At 41.6% G+C, this 22,982-nt stretch overlaps 1 protein-coding gene across 4 annotated transcripts in view; it reads left to right on the forward strand.

Annotated features, from left to right (window-relative positions):
* RNF150 (ring finger protein 150) overlaps positions 1–22,982 on the forward strand; it is a 286,972-nt gene that overhangs the window by 250,747 nt on the left and 13,243 nt on the right. The window lies entirely within an intron of this gene.

Here is a 22,982-nt window from a genome sequence, read left to right on the forward strand (position 1 = left end):
TGAAAATGCGTTAGAAAAGCACTTGGTGCGTGAAGGGTGTTCAAAATGTGTTCTCTGCAAGAGCCTACTGCGTAGCACATGGAACTCTGCTTGATGTTGTGTGGCAGCCTGGATGGGAGGGAAGTTTGGGGAGAATGGATACATGTATATGTATGGCTGAGTCCCTTTGCTGTCCACCTGAGACTATCACAACATCGTTAGTCGGCTATACCCCGTACAAAATGTGTTTAGTCGCTCAGTCGTGTCCGACTGTTTGCAACCCCTGGACTGTAGTCCGCCAGGTTCCTCTATCCATGAGGATTCTCCAGGCCAGAATACTGAAGTGGGTAGCCTTTCCCTTCTCCAGGGGATCTTCCCAACCTGGGGATCGAACCCCGGTCTCCTGCATTGCAGGCAGATTCTTACCATCTGAGCCACCAGGGAAGTTAAAAAGCAAAAAACTATTCGCATTATCTATCAGTCAGAGAAGAGGTAGAAGGGACTCAGACATTATCGAGCATATACTGTGTGCCAAGGATCTTGTGGAGAATGTTTTTACATATTATAGCTAACCTTCACAATTGCTGTCACTCCTTTATATGCAAGACACTGAAGTGGAGAGCAGTTGGGAACCTCACCAGAAGTCCTACATTGAGTAGGTAGAAGGCTGGCATGAGAGCTCTTGTCCCTCTCCACACCCCAGGGTCTCGTCTTACACTGGAGCTTCTCAAGTGTGGTCTGAATACCTGCCTGGGCTATAACTACAGTGCAGACCCCAGCTGCCACTCCAGATCTGCTAAATCACAATTTCCATGGATGAGCTGGATGAGCTGAGAACGGTCATTCTTACCAGACTTCCCATGTGATTCTTTCTAAAACCAGAGTTTGGAAATGTGTGCCTCTACCCCAGAGTGCGCGCCCGAGGACAGAACCTGGATGACTCACGTTCATAGTGTTACCCTCGTGTGCGGCTCAGTCGCTAAGTTGTGTCCGACTGTTTTCGACCGCACAAACAGCAGCCTGCTACACACCTCCGTCCACGGGATTTTCCCAGCAAGAGCGCTGGAGTAGGTTCCTTCTCCAGGGGATCTTAGCATCCCAGGGATCGAACTCAAGTCTTCTGCGTCTCTTGCATTGCTGGCATATTCTTTACCTGCCGACCCATCAGGGAAGCCCATCTTATCCTTCAGTTCAGTTCAGTTCAGTTCAGTCGCTCAGTCGTGTCCGACTCTTTGCGACCCCATGAATCGCAGCACGCCAGGCCTCCCTGTCCATCACCAACTCCCAGAGTTCACTCAGACTCACGTCCATCGAGTCAGTGATGCCATCCAGCCATCTCATCCTCTGTCGTCCCCTTCTCTGCCTGCCCCAATCCCTCCCAGCATCAGAGTCTTTTCCAGTGAGTCTTTTCCAGTGAGTTAACTCTTTGCATGAGGTGGCCAAAGTACTTATCCTTAGGGCCCATTTAAATGTGGTCTGTATCTACTCCGATAGTAATTGCATTCAGGGGCACTGGAGTTGGAACATTGTCTTCAACCCAACTAAGGTTACCTCCTTCTTGTCGACTCAGCTTTGTGAATTTTCCGATGGACCACAATAGTATGGTTTTGTGTGGTTGGTCCTTGGGTGGATCCTTCTTCATAGACCTCCCCTCCCCATCTATCTATGCCTGTGATAAAGACGATCACTGGTCCCTGTGATACTGATCCCAATGCCAAAGGAAACTCCATAGAAAATACAAGTACATTTTTCTTCAGCCCTGCCTTGATTATGATCTTGAGGGAGGCTTAATCCTGGCAGCCAACATTGCTATATGGGGCAGGGGACACTGTCTTTTTATTGTTATAATTGCTCCTTTGCTCATGAAACACTGCGCACCTAATGTATAACCTATGTGCTGATGCAGGCATTCACCTACATTGTGAGCAGAACCAGTAATTCCAGAATCGCCTATGGTAAAAGGAATTGTTTTCTGTAGAGAAGATGTCTGTAACAATCTGAGATACTAAAGCAAGTCCTTGATCCAACAGAGCAAAAGATGAATTTGGAAAGAATCGCAGTTGATTTTTCTCAAATATGTAATTTTGCTGAGAAAAGAGGTCTTTAGTGTCATCAAATTAACTGCTAAATAGAAAAGGATAAGGCAACGTTACATCTTATAGTTCCTTTGGGTTCTTGGCAGCTCAGACCTGCAAAATTGTTCGAATTAGTTGGTAGTGGTTGCACAGCATTAATTTCTACCAAAGATATAGTGTTGAAAATATATTTGAGGAACTTAACACTTGGAAGGGGGCTTCTCAAGTGGCGTGGTAGTAAAGAATCTGCCTGCCAATGCAGGAGACACAAGAGACTTGGGTTGAATCCCTGGGTCGAGAAGAGCCGCTGGAAGAGGAAATGGCTATCCATTTCTCCAGTACTCTTGCCTGGAAAATCCCATGGACCGAGGAGCCTGGCAGGCTACAGTCCATGGGGTTGCCAAGAGTCAGACACAACTGAGCAACAGCATGCACACACACACACACACACACACACACACACACACACACCACTTGGAAAGAGGTTATAATGATAGGAACTGTCTTTCTTCGCTTTTATTTTTCTGTCTTGATGACAGTGGCAGTTATGGGATGTATAGAATCATGGCTTAATCCTCATAATGTATATAGCTCATTTCTTCGAGTTTTTATCCTCCAAGACAGTTTGATGGGACTTGCTTTTATGGTGATGCATGTCTGTGCTTATCATCTGTCCATCTTCTACCTCCAGAGTTCTCTCAGTGCTTACATGTGTATCCTCCCTCCTAGAGAAACCCCATCTCTAAAAATGCAGCCGTAAAAAGGAAAAATGTATTTGCCCCCATACTGGAATTACAGTCAACTTTTTGAGGGAGAATGCTCAAGGAGTCTCAGAAATTCCAACCAGCTCTCACTCTGTTCGCACCTCCTGGTCCCTCTCCCTGAGTTTTATTTTCCTTAGAGAGAATGGAGGAAAATTGAAGGCAGCCTAGTAGGTTCAGAAACAGAACCAGCAAAGATAAAGTTCTCAAGGGCCCTCACTGCTTTTGCCAGATCCCAGGGGTAATCTGCTCTCCCTGGGACCTCCCTGGAATTGAAGATGCTTCCGTGGTATCCATGGAGACTTAGCATCGGATGAATATGTTGCATGTTATTTGCAGATTTATTAATTTTTAGCACCATATTTACCATTATTGACAAAGCATCCCACATTGCAGGAGACTTTACAAATTGTCTCAGGCAGCTGGTCTTCTATGACAATGAAATATATTTGCAAGGAGGAAAAGCATGGGAAAAAAAATGAACATTGAAATGAACATGGTAAGATCTCTCTAGCAATATAGCACCTCCTATTTGTGATCTGGCTGCAGATTCTTTGAAAATGCAAGTTCAACATGTTCGTTGGTCGTGGGCTACTGGAAAACATTGGCAAAATGATAAACACAGTATGGAGCAGTCAAAGTTAGGCAGGAGCACTGTCCCAGACAAAATGTGTAAATCAACCATGGAGTTAAAAAAAAAAGAGAGAGAAAGAGGGACTGGACATATACTATAAACATCAATAATCGTTCCCAAAAGCAGCAGCATGATTCATTTCTTTAAAATTCAGACTCTACATGGGCCACATGCTGGAATGACTTTCAATTATCCAAAATCACAAGTATTAAGAATAACTAGGGAGAAAAGACATTGTAAAATATTCTTAAAATATCTCAAAGACCTCACCAGAGGTTAATCTCAAAGTCTGCTTTATTAATTAAATGAAACCATTTGCCAACAATGGTAGTGAGTTAGTGTAGTATTTATTAATGCCTATTTTGAGCTTGGATAAAATTGCCCCTTCTCTAAAAAATTTAGATTCTAACAGATGTAAAACAGATGTGTACAAAGTAGAAGTTACTTTGCCAACTGCTCTTTTAAAAAAATAGGTATCATTTGCCAGATCTGCTAAAGGCTTTGTCTACATAAGGGATTTGTATAGCTTTCGTTAGTTTACAAAAGAGAAGGAGGAATGATCGCTCTTGGGCTGGTGCAGAAAACACTAAGACCTTAACCCCCACGTTAAATTCCAGAAACTCCCATCAGGCTTGTTCAGGGCACTTGGCCTTCGAACGCATATTCAAGAATATTAGGCTGAAATACTTCTGCCTCGGATTTTTTCATCCTTCTACCGAAACACTGCTGGGTTTATAGTCATTTTCAATTCTGTGTTTATTGTTGATATGTTTCCCCAGTCACAGTCATCCAGCTATAAGTAGTACCTTTCCAATTCACATTTTCAAGCTTAACAAGCTACTGACTTGGCCACACCCCCACCTATTCCGGAGACAGAATTCCGCACAGAGGGCCCCTTTTCTCAAGGGGGTTCTGAGAATAATTCTGAAATCATTAAAGAGAAATAAGAAGCCAGAAATAGAAGATAGAAGATACCTACTAAGGTGCAGGACGTGGAAAGAGCAAAAGTAAAATTCCTGGCTCATACATACAAATAAGTCACTTACTCTGAGGTGTAGATCTTGGGGGAGTTTTTTGTATTTTTTGTATTTTTATTTTTAAAATTTTATTGGAGTATAGTTGATTTACAATGGTGTGTTAGTTTCAGGTGTACAGCAAAGTGATTCAGTTATAGATATTGGGGCTTTCCAGGTAGCACTAGTGGTAAAAAAACCTACCTGCCAATGCAGGAGACATAAGAGACAAGGGTTCCATCCCTGGGTTGGGAAGATCTCCCAGAGGAAGCTGTGGAAACCCGCTCCAGTATTCTTGACTGGACAATCCCGTGGACAGAGGAGCCTGGCAGGCTACAGTCCATAGGATTGTTAAGAGACACAACCGAAGTGACTTAGTATGCACATACATATATTTATTCTTCTTCAGATTTTTTTTCCCATATAGGTTATTACAGAATATTGAGTAGAGTTCCCTGTGCTATACAGTAGGCCCTTGTTATCTCGTTTATATATAGTAGTATGTCTGTGTTAGTCTCAAGTTTTCCTTAGCCTATTCTATGGGCTCGCCTGATGCCTTGGTGTAATGTATTCAACTTCGCAATTAAATCAGAAGAGTAGGAATATCCCTCCCCAATGTTTTTAGCCTCTAAAAAACTAACATGATTTCTTCAGATCTTCCCACTCATTTTTTCAATGCATTTAGTTGATAACCATTGTGTTTCCTTTATTTGGATAGTGTAGGAGATAGAGGTTTGGTAATGGCTATGCAAAATAAGTGCCAACCCTCCTAGAGCAAACAGTCTGCTCTAGGTAAGAGAAAATCATACATGGGTGGAATATTTATTTAAACAGTGACATACGACAATGCTGTTAATCAGGTATCAGGCATGTTGTGGGTTACAGGTGTTCTTCAGAAAAAAGGGGGGATTGCAGTGGGCAACGGTACCCTCCAACCTCTGACCACACCCCTCCCTGATGGGAAGGAATCAGTGAGGACCAGGAGCAGAGTCACCCAGAGCTTCTGCTCCACGTATGAGCGACCAAGTTAGGATGCCGACGCCATTGTGGGGAAGGCTGAACTTAGCCACACCCTTCTTTTTACTTGGGTTTTTAGTAGCCAGACCCTTTTGGGTGTACAATTCAGATGCAGTAAACATGTAAGTTTAAAATCTGGTTTTTCAAGCAGATAAGTGAAAAGTGCCCCGCACAGGGTCTAGTGAACTTTAGGCCCTTCCCCCTCCCTCGTTGGATCATCTTAAGAAGAGGCATTTTGGTGAAGTGGATTGTAACTACCAGATTGGTTTTGGCTTTCCAGGAAATAAAGATTGGATGAGCAAAGGAAATGAAGATCAGATTAATGAAGTGACTTCAGTAAAGACTCACTGCACTGTTAATTAGTCGTCTGCCTCTGAATACTGCTACACTGAGTACCAGGGGAGGAGCAGGGAGGGATGGGTCTGGGGGGGAGCTGCCTCAGCTATCCTTGTCCTAGTTGCTGTCGTCCCCTTTGCGGTCATCACCATCATCTTCCACTGCTGTTTGGTCTCCCCATTTCCCGCACTGCAGGACCTAGGGTGTCATGGAGCACCGTGAACACCTTCAGAACAGGAACCGAAGAGCTGAGTTCAAGTCCCAGGTTCAGCCGTTTCCTGGCTATTTCCTAACAGTCCTGTTACCCACCCACACTCCCCTACTTTGTTGTCCCCTGCAATATGAATGTCTGGTCAGCTTAATGTTCCCCTTATTCGCTCTGCCCTTTTACTTGTCCTTGTTGAACAGCTTTCTTCATTTGTATCACCTTTATTCTCACCCTAAACTCACGCCAAGGGGTTCCCACTGCATGGCCAAATATTGATTAAAATTCTGGGTTTTGTTCTAGATACAAAGAGCTAGAAATTGCATCCTGTGAGTCAGAGGAATGGGTTTGGTTGTGATTAGATTTTATGCATGACTGGCCCACTGCTCTTGCTATTATAAGCTGAAGATAGAATCCATTAGGTTTTCCAGGAAGGTGTGTAAACACATCCAACTAGGTGAATCTCAGTAATTTATTGCTGCAATACTAACTCAGGCTCTGGGTCAAAACATCGGGCCCCTTTTTCTAACAGTGTGTCTATCAGTTCTTGAGGGCTTAGTATTGTCACCACTTTGAGCCCACCCCTCCTGCCGGAAAACACCAGGTTGTGACCTGTTATCAAACCAGCCAAAGGTGAATAATGTAGTATTTATCGGAGGAGGAGGCAGTCTGAGTTCTTCTAAACAAATTACTTGCAGTCTTGACATTTTCTAAATAGGCTTCTCTATGCGTTTTATAGAGAAGTAGGTGGTCAGAAAGGTCAGAAGCAACAACTATATTAAAAACCTTAAATCAAGGGGACTTCCCTGGTGGTCCAAAGACTAAGAATCCATACTCCCAATGCAGCGGGCCTGAGTTCAATCCATGGTCAGGGAACTAGATGCTGCATACCACAACTAAGACCCAGTGTAGCCAAATTAATAATTATTAAAAAAAAAAAACCTTAAATCAATTGTGCTAGTAAAACAAGCTGATGGTGTAAAATGATGCCTGTTTAGGGAGACTCCAGTGTGCACATGGCAGGGTTGCATCTCAATTTAATGCTGAGCTGTTTGGAAAAAAGTTACTGTTAGTCAGCCATGTCCAGTTCTTTGCAACCCCATGGGCTGTAGCCCATCAGGCTCCTCTGTCCATGGAATTCTTCAGGCAAGAACCCTGGAGTGGGTAGCTATTGTCTTCTCCAGGGGATCTTCCTGACCCAGGGATCAAACTCAGGTCTCCTCCATTGCAGACAGATTCTTTACCATCTAAACCAGCCGGGAAACTTGGCTATTTATCTGCCCATAATTTGCGTAAGCTTTTTTTGAGGACTTGATCTCAACAGTTTCGCTATTTAAATTGCTTCATTCCTTTAAAAAAAATACGTGGCAGAAACGGTGCTCCTGTTTCTGTCCTCCCCGCCCCAGCCGCTTCTAGAGAGATGTGAAGGATCCCCTGCTTTGCTGTGTTCTGCAGCTTGACCTTTAAACTAGATCTTGTATTTCCCTCAGCGCCTGTTCTCTAGTTTCTTCTGGCTCTTATGTTGGACTATCTTGTAACAGAGCGACACTTGTACCAGCAAGAGGGATAAGACTGTCACATGGCAAATGAGCTCTTTATGAAATGTTGATGCATTAACCTACATCTGATCACACTGAAGAAATAGAGCATTACAGAAACAATGGGGTAGTGGCCAGAGAAAGAAAGGGCACCCTTTGTCCATCAGGACCTTGATAGACAAAGAAGGAAGCCAAGAGGCTTAATGGGACAGGAATAAAGCATGTTCTCAGTAAATGTGCTAAATACAATAATAGTTGCCTCTTATCCGGCACAGCATGTGCCAGACACTGTGAGGTGAAGCCCTGTGTGGGTGTGTTTACACACACACACACACACACACACACACACACACACACACACAGACCAGATCTTGTTATAGACTACAAAAATATTATTGTCACTATTTCACTGATAAGGAAACTGAGGTTGTTTATTTTCACCAATTTATTTAAGCAAGTACTTTTTTGCACAAACATAATATAATCCAGTTATGTTAATGTCATGACACTTCAGCCTGGCATTCAAATCACGCTTCAGTTTTAGTACAGCCTATCTTTCCAACCCCTTTGCCGTATTCAATGAGACCAGACAGGAAAGTGGAAATTGCTCTAGGTATTTCAAAATAGGGGAATGTAATACAAGAAATTGATTACAAAAGTGTCAGGAGAAACTGAACACCAGCCTTTATCTTCCACCGTACACAAAATTAACTTGAAATGTGTTATAGATCTCTGCATGTGATACACCAATTTAGTAGAACAAAGGATAAAAATAACAAGGTCATCTCAACTGATGCATAAAAAGCATTTGACAAAACACACAGAAACCAGTTGCTTTTCCATACACTAATGATGAACGACCTGAAAAGGAAATTAAGGAAACAATCTCATACAGTAGCATCAAAAAGAATAAAAGTATTTTGGAATAAACTTAACTAAGGAGATGAAAGACTTGTACACTAAAAACTAGAAAACATTCCTGAAAAAATATAAAAGATGAAAATAAATAGAAAGCCGTCCCCTATTTGTGGATTGGGAGACTTAATGTTGTAAACTGTTCATACTAGAAAGAGCAATCTACAGATTCAATGCAACCTCTATCAAAATCCCAATGTCATGTTTTCCAGAACTTAAAAAAAAAAATCCTTAAATTTATATGGAATCCAAAAAAGCCCTGAATAGCCAAAATGATTCTCTGAGAACAAAGCTAGCGGCCTCACACTTCCTGATTTCAAAGTATCTTACATAGCTACCACCATCAAAACAGTGTAGACCTAGCATAAAAACATGTGGTCCAAGGAAAGCAAAGAAAGAGCCCGAAAATAAACCCTCACGTATATGGTCAAATTCTCTGTGGCGAGGATGCCAAGACTACACAATGGGGAAGGATCATCTTCTCAACAAATGGTGCTGAGAAAACTGGAAATGCACAAGCAAAAGAAAGGAGTTGGACCCGTATCTCGCAAGAATCATGCAAGATGGTGGTGTCCTAGACATCTGTTGTACAATGTGCATGTGGTCGACAGTATTGTACTGTATACTTGGATGTTGTTTTGAGAGTGAATTTAATGCGTTGTGATTTTTTGCCACTAAAAAGAAAAAAAAAATTGGCAGTTTCTCATGTAGTTACATATACCCACCATATGGACCCAGCAATGTGCTTCTAGGTATTTACTCAAGAGAAATGAAAATGTATGCCCTCAAAAAGACTTGCACATAAATGTTCAGAGAAGCTTTATTTACAGTAGCCAGACAACTGGAAATAATCCAAAGGTTCATCACTTTATGAATGGATAAGCAAAATGTGATTTATCCATACAATGAATCACTATTCAGCAATAAAAAGGTGTGAACTATTGATATATGCAACATCATTAATGGATTTCACAATGAGTATACTGAGTGAAAGAAACCAGACACAAGAGTACATACTATAAAATTGCCGATATATAGAATTACAGAAAATACATATTTATCTCCAGCCATGGTTACCCACTAGGGGTGATTTTGTCTCAGAGAGCGTTTGGCAGTGACTGGAGAGTTTTTGATTGTCATAACTGGGGAGAGGGTGGTGCTATTGGCATCAATGGGTACAGACCAAGAATGCTGTAAAATATCCTGCAATTCCCAGGACATTCCCCTGACAACAAAGAATTCTCCAGCCCCAAGTATCAATTGTGCCACTGTTGACAAACCCTGAAAAAGAGTTATGAAAAAGAAAGCAGATCAGATGTAAGCTGAGGCCAGGGACAGAGGGAAGAAATGCCCATAAAGAGAGAAGACAAAACTCTGGGGGAAATAGAAATCGAGTACTTACGTCCATCACATCTATCAAAACTCATCAAAATCATGCTTCATTAAAGTAGATTTATCAAAAACTGGAGGAGCGAGATATCCCGAGATCCTGAGCACACTTCCACTATTCTGATGTTGCCAGAACTGTCTGGCTTCTGCTGGGGAGACCACCAGTTCTGAGTAGGTGGTCAGGATCCTTCTCTCTCTGATTCTGTTGAAGGCATGGCCAACACTTCTGGAGCCCACAGGGACCCACCTGAACTAGAAGCGCAGGGGCCTCCTCCCACCTTCCAATCTCCTTGGCAGGCCCTAAGAGATAGCCACCTGGCAAAGGAAGCTGGGAAATGTGGTTCCCAGTCTTCTGGCTCCCTATGGAACGGGAAAGCACAGAGGGCAAGAGGAGGGCAGAGTGTCTGTGGGCTTGATCTGGTACTTTGCTGTGGTTCTCCATATCCTAAGCTACAGCTGAATCAAACCATCCGCACGCCCTGACATTTGCTCTGATGATGGTTAGGTAGGTTCTCCTCAAAGAAAAGCCATCTTCCTATAGACAGTGCTTAGGCACCTTAGAGAACCAGCCATTCCAGGCTTACAGTGTAAATTCATCCATGTAGCCAAGTGCCTCCTAAAATCATTCAGATGTAACAGGCACTTATATCTCTTAAAAGAAATGCCATCTTCCTCATCTCCATACTTCCCAACACTAGTCAGTTCTCACCACTGGTGTACATGTAACCTAGTTCATGAGGGTTACCCAGCTGGAGATGACGTTTTCCTTCCCTTTCTGTTTCTCTAGCATTTTATCGATACCTCTCTTTTAACATATATCATCTTATATTTGATGAGCATACGTGTGTGCTAAGTTGCTTCAGCTGTGGCCAACTCTTTGTGACCCTACAGACTGGAGCCTGCCAGGCTCCTCTGTCCATGGAATTCTCTAGGCAAGAATACTGGAGTGGGTTGCCATTTCCTTCTCCAGTATTAGATGTATATAGACACAAATATGATTTCTTTTACTAGATTGCTTTCAAGTTAAAAGCAGAGCCTGTGTTTCGTTCATCTTTATTTCCTCCAAAGGTCGTCAACAGTGCTGTGTACCTAAGAAGTGTTCCATAAATTCCTATTGGATGAACAGGTGACAAATTGATGAATGAATACATGAAGCCTATAGATAATTTCCTACTTGCAGTACAAATGAATGTGATTTATGATTTTATTATAAAATATAATTTTATAATTGAAGAAATGAAATCTGCATGATATCTACCTGTCTCTCTCAACATATCTGCTAGCCTTCCCTCTTTTACCCTTTCTTCATTCGAATCGTAGTCACAATTACCAAGAGCATTCCGTATACCAGATATTATGCTTCATGCTGAAGGTTTCCTGTAGGTAGTACTAATTAGGGATTGTAAAATAGCTATTAACAGCATAAATGTTCACTAGATTTTGCTTTCTCTCCTGTAAAAACTAATGTACAACTAATGCAAAAATCACCTTATGCCTTCTCTTGGCACTCGGTAAGCAATTACTCAATGAATGAATTTTTAATGAAATCAAAAGGAATTTGAGCAATTGGAGAAAATCTTCCTCTGCTAGGTGAAGTGTCACAGGGAAAGAAAACCAGTGACAAAGAGATAAAAGCAACGAGTGAGACCCTAACTTGGGATCTAATTTGATATCCAAACTTCAGGGAGTTCTCCTTTACTAAGTCAAAATAAAACACAATGCTGTAAATGTCCCCAGGTGAGAAAGAATTTTCCTGATTTGAGCTCACCATGTTTACATTTATGATTATAGAGCAAGCATTTAAAAAGGCAAAAGTTCCCCTGTTATATCTGAACAATTTTTAGGAGTCACTTGGCTAAAATGGGTGAATGTATATTGTAAGCCTGGAATGTTTGGTTCTCCAAGGTGGCCAAGTATCGTCTTCGGGAATAACCTATCACTTCCCAGGTGGCTCATTGGGAAAGAACCCACCTGCCAGTGCAGGAGACGCGAGTTCGATCCCTGGGTCTGGAAGACCCCCTCGAGAAGGGAATGGCAACCCACTCCAGTATTCTTGCCTGGGAAATCCCATGGACAGGGGAGCCTGATGGGCTACAGTCCATGGGGTCGTGAAGACTCAGACATGACTGAGCAACTAAGCCACAGCAGCCAAATAGAAATCTAGCAGCTATGCCACGGCCATTGCACAATAGCATAGCTGTCAACACCACTGGCTGTTGGGTTGGGATTCCATTTCTGCCTCTTTCTGTTCTTGACCTTATACAAGTTGACTTCACCTGTAAAATGTGAAGCAGTCATTGGGGTAATCATTCGTCTATTCCAGACCATCTTTGTGAGGATGACATACGTAATGTGTAATTGCTTAGAGCAATGCCTGGAATTCTTGTTAATATTGTTGCACAGCCTCTGAAGAAAGTGCCCCAAAGATTCACCATCCCCACAGCAGAATCTACTCATAACACAGAAAATTTAAGCCAAATCAGAAGTTTATCTTCTCAAAAATTCTTATTAAGCAAAAGAGAAAAAAGCAAGGAATACATGTGAAAGAGACACATTTCCTTACTGAAAATACTCTGCATTTGGAATTGAAGCAACTTTCCCACTAAGATTACAATAGGGAATATATATATATATATATATATATATAAGCAGTGTTTGTTGTTTAGTTGTTAAGTCGTGTCCAGCTCTTTTGCGACCCCGTTAACTGTGGCCTGCCAGGCTCCTCTGTCCATGGCATTTCCCAGGCAAGAATACTGGAGTGGGTTGCCATTTCCTTCTCCAGGGGATCTTCCTGACCCAGGGACAAACCCATGTCTCCTGCACTGGCGAGCAGATTCTTTACCACAGAGCCACCTGGGAAGGCCTCAGCATCCAAAGCAATGTCCAGAAGGATGCTAATTTCTTTGAAAACTTATTTTTCAAGTACATGGTGGGGGGAAGTAAGCTTTTATGTGGTGCAGAACACGTGAACATCAGACTTACCGGAGAATCAGAATACCTGGGGGTTGATATTCGTCAACCCCTTATTTTCTCTCAACACAGAGACCGTGTTATGAGGGCAATGTTTGTTAATTCCCAACAGAAAAGGATTTATTCCAGCCACTACTGCTCTGTGCCTCCTTTCATAGCTCAGGCAGTGGAGTAAATATCAAACGCATTCTAGGATGGCTATTTTCTGCTCTAGCTTTGAATAACCATCATTTAGAAACAATCAAGTAGGAAAGCAGAGATTTCAGATGAAAAGTGTCCCGTCAAGTTAATAAAACACACAGTTAGTGAAATGTAAACCAAAAAATGCATTAAAAAAAAAAAAAAAGCCAAGCCATTCCTGGTTACAGACGACAGTGTTTTCCTCAACTTACCCTGGTAACTTGCCTGGCACCCTAGAGATTAACACTCTGCACTTCCACTGCAGCGAGTACAGGTTCGATCCCTGGTCAGGAAACTAAGATCACACATGATGCGTGACACAGCCTAAAAAAAAGAACAGCTTATACTAGACACAAAACCTCTTAGGTGCATGCTTCTGAGACTTTTATTGTTTCTGTGAGAATCTAGTAAAAGCAACCCTCTCCCCAGAAAAATGCATATATGCACATAACCATATAGGCGTGTATGTAACTGTGGATACGTGGACTCCCCTGAAAGTCAGCATCTTCTGGCCATTGCTGCTGGTGCTTAGGCCTTCCCTGGTGGCTCAGTGGTGAAGAATCCGCCTGCCAATGCAGGAGACATGGCTTCAATTCCTGAGTCAAGAAGATCCCCTAGAGAAGGAAATGGCTACCCACTCCAGCACTCTTGCCTGGGACATCCTCAGACTAAGACTCTCAACTCTGAAGTATAGATGCAGTCACGTTCATGAACTCTGGTGTCAGAGAGGCCTCGGTGTGAATTCGGAATCAGCCTCTTACTGTCGTGTAAACCCAGGAAGTTTTTTTACTTTTCTGAGCCTTAGTTTTAACCCTTGAAAATAGGAATAATAATTTTTCCTTTGTCACAGGTTAATTGTGAACATTCAATTGGACAATCTAAAGTACTTAGATAGATAGTCCCTGGCATATATTAACGCTAAGTAGTCAATAAGTACTCTATGGTTGTTAGTTAATAAAACATAAAACTTGACACCCTATGCATCACCCTATGACACCCCATGTCCAGAGAGGAAATTCAATTTCACTGCTTCAAACATATACCAAGTGCCTCCTACTTATGGAGGGATGGGAATGTTGACAGTGGATGGGCCAGAGCCTGTTAAGTGAGACAGACCCCATCCTGCCCAAGGCCACATCTCAGGTTGGAAGGAGCGTTATGTCATCCAGGCCCACTGCTATAGAGATAGTTACAGCAAAACTACAGCTGCAGTGTCCGTTTCACAAAAAGGAAATCTGTGAGAGCTGGACTATAAAGAAAGCTGAGCACCGAAGAATTGATGCTTTTTAACTGTGGTGTTGGACAAGACCCTTGAAAGTCCCTTGGACTGCAAGGAGATCCAGCCAGTCCATCCTAAAGGAAATCAGTCCTGGCTGTTCATTGGAAGGACTGATGTTGAAGCTGAAACTCCCAATATTTTGGCCACCTGATGTGAAGAGCTGACTCATTTGAAAAGACCCTGATGTTGGAAAAGTTTGAAGGCAGGAGGAGAAGGGGACGACAGAGGATGAGATGGTTAGATGGCATCACTGACTCAATGGACATGAATTTGGGTGGACTCCGGGAGTTGGTGATGGATAGAGAGGCCTGGCGTGCTGCGGTTCATGGGGTCACAAAGAGCTGGACACGACTGAACGACTGAACTGAACTGAACTCTTTAGGTAACATTATTTGTATTAAAGAAGAAAGAAAGAAACCAAAGTCCATATGAATAATTTATGGACTAAATGGAATTAATAAAAACAAATCCCACCACTAAGAATTTTTTGGTTAGCCACAGTTAGCCTACTGATGGATTTTACTTAGAATTAAATGTGCTAATATATGAAAGTAGTAGTTATGAGTCAACAAAATAGGTCATAAGAGCTCCATTTAAAGCAGTGTTTTCTGTTTACCATCTAAGCAGATGCTTTTTAACATTATGATAAAGAGATTCAAGATGGAGTGTTAGACACTTGGGATCAATCTTTAAATCCACCAAAATACTTTCTCTGTGCTGAAGTGAATATAACATAAAAGAAGCAGACTCGTAGATATAGAGAGCAAACTAGTGGGTACCAGTGAGGATGGGGTAAGAGGTAATTTAGGGGTGGGAAATTAAAAGACGCAAACTATTGGATATAAAACTGGCTCAAGGATGCATTGTACAACACAGGGAATATAGCCAATATTTTGTAATAACTATAATGGAAATTATACAACCTTTAAAGTTGTATAAAAATTAAAAAGTAGTAAAAAATAAAATATTACTTTAATATAATGTCTTACCTCCATTCCTGTTATAACAAACCATCACCATGTTGCATCTGTTTTGCTGCAGTGGTTTTTGCTGGATTACCTCCACCCTTGACCTACCAGTCTATTCTTCACTTAACTGCAAGAGTGATCTTTTAAAATATTAAGCCGGTCATATTACTCCCTGTTTAAATTCTCTCAATGTCCTTAAAATGAATGAAACAAAGAGAAGAAAGGAATAGTGTCTAGTAGTATTGGGCAACTGTGTCAAATGGACTAAATATTTTTTCATCTGTGAAATAGAAATAATAATAGCCACACATCAAAGGGTTGTTGTGAGAAATCAGTAAAGACCAGTGCTATTTTTGTATTTATTTTATATTAACTTTCACAAGAAAGAAGGTAAAATTCAGTGAACATTTTTATTGTTAACAGTTATTTTATACTCCTCAATTAGTTCCACCTACAGAGAACTTTCTAAATGTTTTAGTGTCAGCATTTTTATTTGTACTATTATGGTCTCAAAACATCTGCTTTGATTAAAGAGAGCCTTCCCTAGTGGCTCAGATAGTAAGGAATCTGCCTGGAATTCAGGAGACCCAGGTTTGCTCCCTGGGCAAAAAGATCCCCTGGAGAAGGAAATGGCAACTCACGTCAGTATTCTTGCCTGGGAAATCCCATGGACAGAGGAGCCTGGCAGGCTACAGTCCATGGGGTCACAAAGAGTCAGACATGACTGAGCGACTAATATTTTCTTTCTTCTTTCGATTAAAGAAAAAAATTCTGTTTTTAAAAATTATGGAACAAATCAAGTTCAATTAAGAACATAGCACAGACTAAAGAATAATTTCAGATGTCTTCAGATCATTTTTTACAGTTTTGGAATGAAAAGTGATTAGATACTGTGGTTGATGAAATGTCCCATCATGAAAATTGAACCATCTTTTGGCAAATCCTTGCATTGATTTGAATTTATCTTTGCCTAGGGCCATGCAGGACAGTCAGTTTCCAAAATAGCATCATAAATTCAACAGCCAATAGTTATAGCAGTCCACATGGCCCTTTTTTCTTTCAATTCACACATTCCAACTTAGAAAGCACCATAATGAGAATGAAGCCATGAAATCTGCTGAGGCTGGTGGCTGAGAAGACAGGAGTGAAGGTGAGAAGCTGCAGGTACAGTGAGCTATCTGTATACCAGTCAGCTCTTATCTGTGCTTTGTTTTTGTACTTGCTCTATTGAAAGCCATAGAATCACTCAGTGATGAGCTCTTTGGTTGACTTGTGGTTTACTTGTGAGCTATAGTATTTGGCTTCTTATGAGCTGAATTGATTCATGGACTATTGCCCAAAAGAACAAGAAGGAGGAGGAGGCAGATGCAAAAGGGGAAGCGGTGGGAGGGGGGAGGATATATCTCTGCAACATAGACCTCATTTTATTTTTTTTTATTTTTATACAATTTTTAATGGTTACACTCCATTTACAGTTATTACAAAATGTTGGCTATATTCTCTGTATTGTACTACGTTCTTGCAGCCTGTCTTACATTAGTTTGTGCCTCGCAGTCCCCCAGCCCCATCTTGCCCCTCACCCCACTGGTAACCATAGTTTGTTCTCTGTATCTATGAGTTTGCTTCTTTTCTCTTGTATTTACTAGTTTGTTGTATTTTCTAGATTCCACATATAAGTGTCATTGTTTGTCTTTTTCCATGTGACTTATTTCACTTAGCATGACACCGTCCCAGTCTGTCTATGTTGCTGCATATGGCAATAGTGTGTTCTTTCTTATGACTGAGCAGTAGTCCACTGTATATGCATACCACATCTTCTTTATCCATTCATCTATCTTGGACACTTACATTGCTTCCATATCCTTAGCCCTCATTTTTTATCTCCAGGAATAAGAATATTCCCATTGTCTTTGTACCTCAGAGCAGTGAATTCTCCCATTTAGTGCATACTTGTACTAAATATATAATTGCAGGCTTTCTTCTTTGTTAAGAGAAAACTTTTTAGTGGAAAACGACATGTCGAAGAGTTATGGCAAAAGAAAAACTTACAACTCTTTATCACTGGTGATTTTATTAAATAATTATTTATTGAGCACCCACCATGTCTGAGGCACTGTGCTAGACTTGCATCAACATATATACAAGTAAACTGCAACAGCTGGAAAGACATCTAATACACCTAGTACCAACTGTCATTTTATAGATTTTAAAACTTTAGCCCCAGAGGAGAAAGTGACTTACACAGAGTAACATGTGTAATTACTTAGAGCTGAGACTACAGCCTCCTAAAGTAAGATAGGATCCCAGCTCTCATAAATATAATTTTAAGTGTTAGTTGTTCGGTCCTGTCCAACTCTTTGTGACCCTTGGATTGTAACCTGCCAGGCTCCTCTGTCCATGGAATTCTCCAGGCAAGAATGCTGGAGTGGGTAGCCATTCCCTTCTCCAGGGGATCTTCCTAACCCTGGGATTGAATGCAGGTCTCCCACATTGCAGACAGAGTCTTTACTGTCTGAACCACTAGGGAAACCCATATAATTTTGTCATTGTAAAAGTGATGTTTATGGAGAACACTGAGTAAAAAGTATGGATTGAACACATGAAATTACTTCTAAGCACTCCTAAAACCTCACAAAAGCGATAGCAAAGGGATTTTCCAACATGGACAGGGAAAATGTAAGAAGAAACACTGGCAAAATTTGGGCAACTGGGAAGAAATGAATAAAGCATCAGTGACTTAGTGGACCTAAAAATCAGAGCAATGCTCTGTCTCTGACTGTGCAGATTGTGTCCTGCCCAAATCCCTTGCCCACTGCTCACTATGATTGCAGAGTGAAAGCTTCCACCAGGTGGTGCTGAGCACATAACCACGCAGAGAAAACAAGAACTGTACAAAAAGATCATCAAGATAATCATGATGATGTGATCACTAATCTAGAGCCAGACATCTTGGAATGTGAAGTCAAGTGGGCCTTAGCATCACTACAAACAAAGCTAGTGGAGGTGATGGAATTCCAGTGGAGCTGTTCCAAATCCTGAAAGATGATGCTGTGAAAGTGCTGCACTCAATATGCCAGCAAATTTGGAAAACTCAGCAGTGGCCACAGGACTGGAAAAGGTCAGTTTTCATTCCAATTCCAAAGAAAGGCAATGCCAAAGAATGCTCAAACTACCACACAATTGCACTCATCTCACATGCTAGTAAAGTAATGCTCAAAATTCTCCAAGCCAGACTTCAGCAATACGTGAACCGTGAACTTCCAGATGTTCAAGTTGGTTTTAGAAAAGGCAGAGGAACCAGAGATCAAATTGGCAACATCTGCTGGATCATGGAAAAAGCAAGAGAGTTCCAGAAAACATCTATTTCTGCTTTATTGACTATGCCAAAGCCTTTGACTGTGTGGATCACAATAAACTGTGGAAAATTCTGAAAGTGATGGGAATACCAGACCACCTGACCTGCCTCTTGAGAAATCTCTATGCAGGTCAGGAAGCAACAGTTAGAACTGGACATGGAACAACAGACTGGTTCCAAATAGGAAAAGAAGTACATCAAGGCTGTATATTGTCACCTTGCTTATTTAACTTCTATGCAGAGTACATCATGAGAAACGCTGGGCTGGAAGAAACACAAGCTGGAATCAAGATTGCCGGGAGAAATATCAATAACCTCAGATATGCAGATGACACCGCCCTTATGGCAGAAAGGGAAGAGGAACTAAAAACCTCTTGATGAAAGTGAAAGAGGAAAGCAAAAAAGTTGACTTAAAGCTCAACATTCAGAAAACGAAGATCATGGCATCTGGTCCCATCACTTCATGGGAAATAGATGGGGAAACAGTAGAAACAGTGTCAGACTTTATTTTTTTGGGCTCCAAAATCACTGCAGATGGTGACTGCAGCCATGAAATTAAAAGACACTTACTCCTTGGAAGAAAAGTTATGAGCAACCTAGATAGTATATTCAAAAGCAGGGACATTACTTTGCCGACTAAGGTCCACCTAGTCAAGGCTATGGTTTTTCCTGTGGTCATGTATGGATGTGAGAGTTGGACTGTAAAGAAGGCTGAGCACCAAAGAATTGATGTGTTTGCACTGTGGTGCTGGAGAAGACTCTTGAGAGTCCCTTGGACTGCAAGGAGATCCAGCCAGTCCATTCTGAAGGAGATCAACCCTGGGATTTCTTTGGAAGGACTGATGCTAAAGCTGAAGCTCCAGTACTTTGGCCACCTCATGTGAAGAGTTGACTCATTGGGAAAGACTCTGATGCTGGGAGGGATTGGGGGTAGGAGGAGAAGGGGATGACCCAGGATGAGATGGCTGGATGGCATCACGGATTCGATGGACGTGAGTCTGAGTGAGCTCTGGGAGATGGTGATGGACAGGCATGCCTGGCGTGCTGCGATTCATGGGGTCGAAAAGAGTCAGACACGACTGAGCGACTGAACTGAACTGACTGAAGCAGACGTGAGGAAGAGGAGGACCACCCCCGTTTGCATCAAAAAATTCCCCACAGCGATGCAAGGTACCAGATAGCCCTGGAGAAGAGGATAAATGAGAAGGAAGTAGATGCACGCAAAATAAAGATGGACTATAGGTACAGGTATAGGTATAGACGGGCTTCTCTGGTAGGTCAGCTGGTAAAGAATCCGCCTGCAATGCAGGAAACACAGGTTAGATCCCTGGGCTAGGAAAATCCCCTGGAGGAGGGCATGGCAATCCACTCCAGTATTCTTGCCTGGAGAATCCCGTGGACAGAGGAACCTGGCGGGCTACAGTCCAGGGGGTCACAAAGAGTTGGACACAACAGAGCGACTAAGCACAGCACAGCATAGGTACAGATATAGATGTATGTAGATACAGATATGTCAACAGATGTAGAAATAGATATTTAGCCAGCCTAGAATGTATATGGTGTGAGGCAAGGATCCAATTTCACCTTTTTTCTGCATGAATAATTGTATTGAATATTTGTGTGCATGTGTTTTTTTATGTTTACTTATTTATATGGCTGAGTCAGGTCTTAGTTGTGGCACGTGGGATCTTTCGTTGCAGCTCCTGGACTCTCTCGTTGCAGTGGTCAGGCTGAGTTGCTCCCTGGCATGTGGGATCCTGGTTCCCCAACAAGGGTTCAAACCTGTGTCCCCTGCATTGCAAGGCAGATTGTTAACCAGTGGACCACCAGGGAAGTCCCCTGAATATTTGCTGAATGCCACCATTGACAAAGCTAAATACTTCTACCCACGATCTGCTTCCCAAGTTTTATTCTGCCCATTCCTCTGTCTATAATCATGTGAACCTCATGCACTTTTGGGTCTGCATTTTAGATCTCAGTCTTTAGGTTGGCTACACCCCTGTGAGACACTTTATTTCTCTAAAACTGATTCTTAGGACCATAACTCTTTGTCAGTTCTCTGTTTGTCTCCTTGTAAACATTTGAAAATTCGCTGCCCTTCATGAAACTCATATTTATTTTTTCTTAACTATACATCAACATGAAGAAATTATATCAGTGATTATGGAAGCAAAAGTGTTATAACCATCTGCATTCTTTAGTACTTAGATATTTTGTTGGTCTTTAACTGCGTCTTTCTTCTGTAGGGTAATGGAACATACAAGATCTTCTGGTTTTAAAGCTGCCTTATAGGCTTCCCTGGTGGTTCCGATGGTGAAGAATCTGCCTGCAATGCAGGAGACCCGGGTTTGATCCCTGGATGGGGAAGATCCCCTGGAGAGGGAATGGCAACCCACTCCAGTATTCTTGCCTGGGAGAATCCCATGGACAGAGGAGCCTGGTGGGCTATAGTCCATTGGGTCACAAAGAGTCAGACACAAGTGAGCAATTAATGCTTTCTATTATAGTTATAGGCAGCTGAGCTCCCCCGCCTCCCCTGTTCATACTCCCTAACTTACCTTTGCATCCCAGTCATATTTAAATACAGTCTGATGTCTGCACAAAGCTGTCTATCAACTCCAACCATCTGTACATGCTATTGCTAGTGCTTAAAAGATTCATCCTTCTCATTCGTCTGGCTGAAATACAAGTTAACCTATAGGACTCAGTTTAGACATGCCAGCCAGTGGAAACCTTTCTTAGACTCAGCAAATGGTTACGTAGCCCCCTTACCTCCAATAACACCAGGTACAGCTTACAACAAAGAGCTTATCATGTTGGGGTGTAATTGACAAGTCAATGGTCTGCCTGCCTACTGGACAGTAAGCTCCTTGAGGACTGAAATTGCCTCATTTTCACCCCTATATCCCTACAGCTAGCACAATTCTTAGCATATAGTAGGGACTCAATTATATGTTGAGTGAATAATGATATATATTCATTGAAGCTTGTTTAGGAGTAAAGCTAAATTTTTTAAAGAAAAGAAAATAATTATAAATCCCCAAATTTGAGACAACTCTTATTAATATTGTTGGCTTTCTTACTTCCAGTTAACTTTCTCTGTTGACTTCACTGCACATAAAGCTTTGAATACTTCTGTTTTCATTTACTGGGAGCATTTTCTTCTGTAAATACAGACTCTTTGGAAATATCACTTTAATAATTATAACAAGAAGATTGTCTTTTAGAAGTAACATAGTTTACTGAGATATTTTTTATTGTTAGGCTTTGTTACTTGCAATGTTTTGCTGCTATAAATAATGCTTAAATGGATATTTTTGCATCTCTGATTATTTCTCTGTAATATACTGTGGAAATGAAATTACAGGGTGAAAATTTCACAGGTCTGAATGCAGTTGATCAAAATATCTCCTGCAATGTGTGTAATACAGTCTTTTTTAAAGAGTGAAGATTTCATAACAAAAAGGAGTAGCTCCTTTTTACCTGATATTTATTGGTCAGTTGTATTGCATTCTTTTGTGAATTGTATAACAGTAACCTTTACCCATTTTTTCTGTTGGACTCTAAGTTTTTCTTATTTATTTAAAAGTTCTCTGTACATTAAGAACACAACCCTCAGTGAATTGTTTACAAATATTCCCAGCATGACATAATACTTTTTTATTCTGGCCACCATGCAGCATGCAGAATCTTAGTTCCCTGACTAGAGATCAAACCAGCGCCCCCTGCAATGGAAGTGCAAAGTCTTAACCACTAGACCACCAGGGAAGTTCCCCAGGGTGACATATACCCTTGATCTTATTGTTCATGTTTTTAATATTCTTAAAAATTTTATACACATTTATCAGTCATTTCATCTGTGAATTGTTCAACTGCTTTTCCATATAGAATTTGTTGCCCTACTTAGAGATATTCCATGTATTTTTTCCTCCTTAGATATATACTTATAAGATACATCTTCTCATAGTGTGAGGGATTCCCAGTTGGCCCTGGCAGTAAAGAACCCACCTGCCCCTGCAGGAGACATAAGAGATGCAGGTTTGATCCCTGGGTCAGGAAGATCCCCCGGAGGAGGGCGTGGCAACCCACACCAGTATCCTTGCCTGGAGAATCCCATGGACAGAGGAGCCTCGTGGGCTACAGTCTGTGGGATCACAAATTGATGCGACTTACCACACACACCCTTAGCATGAGAAGATAGCTAGACTCTTTTCTTATGTATTTATTTTTTACAAACTAGGCAGTTTTCCTGATACATTCTCTTGAGCTTCAGTGAAATGGAAGGCAGCTATGCTAGCCACTGTACCACCAGACTTTGGCATCAATGAACTGTTATTAAAGGCAATCATATTAAGCCTCTGACGACGT

Source organism: Ovis aries, chromosome 17 (genome assembly GCF_016772045.2).
Source record: "Ovis aries strain OAR_USU_Benz2616 breed Rambouillet chromosome 17, ARS-UI_Ramb_v3.0, whole genome shotgun sequence".
Classification (NCBI taxonomy): domain Eukaryota; kingdom Metazoa; phylum Chordata; class Mammalia; order Artiodactyla; family Bovidae; genus Ovis; species Ovis aries.